Source organism: Pinus tabuliformis, chromosome 7 (genome assembly GCF_031772625.1).
Source record: "Pinus tabuliformis cultivar Carrire ecotype Pingquan chromosome 7, CPIR1, whole genome shotgun sequence".
Lineage (NCBI taxonomy): Eukaryota > Viridiplantae > Streptophyta > Pinopsida > Pinales > Pinaceae > Pinus > Pinus tabuliformis.
This window is the reverse complement of record NC_142293.1, coordinates 582,208,834-582,209,744: the sequence shown is the minus strand read 5'-3', so window position 1 is coordinate 582,209,744 and position 911 is coordinate 582,208,834.

The following is a 911-nucleotide window of genomic DNA, read 5'->3' as shown; positions in this document are numbered from 1 at the left end:
CACTTTCTTTTCACCAATACTTATGTTCATGGACTACGCCTTAACATTCGATACTTAGTTTTATTTTTCTTCACCAAGTATTATTATTATCCTTTATACCAATGAACACCCATACACATTCATTATCCACAGCAATTATAAATAAACAAGACAATTGCAACAGTATAAAGGGAGGGGCAACTCCCTGAACAATGAGTCTGCCCGAATTCAATATATTATTCAACTTTACAATTCTTACAAGTATCCTTGGGAAACCCCAAGTTTCATACTTAGCCAAATTTCCACTCAGCAACACCTTCGTGCAGCCAACCGAGTTCATCGTGCAACACCCGAGTCACCTTGCCCAAGTTGGGCGGGCGCGCCCTTGCATGGACCGCTAACAGCACTTCACAATCGAACTTGTGCACACCCAGTGAGCGAGCACCTTCGTGCACCCTCCACCCGCACTTACGACCATCGGGAGAGCACCTCACTGCACTCTCCACCTGAGTCTCTAAGCAGCAGGCGGGCGCTCTCACGCACCGTCACCCAAGTCTCCAATCGAACCGGCAGGTGCCTTCACACATACACCCACGTTTACTTTTGAACGGTGGGCGTGCACCTTCGTGTGACCCATGACCCACGCCTTCACTCGTCACCAAGAACCTGTGCTGAAACTATGTAGAGATACCCGAGAACGAGCTCATAGACCTGCGCCTTGCTGCGGCCTCTTATCCACTTCTTCACACCTCTTTTTTGATGACCGAGCTCGTCCTCACTTGATTTCTCAAGTTTGAATGATGTTCGAGTTGATTGCTTTCTGCCAAAATGCTCCAACTCTTGCCACATATATATGGGCAGTTGGGCGACTTGAGCTGTCAGCCGACTCGTCCACTGCATGCCACTGACGCCCTCACATTTTCCAATTCGTT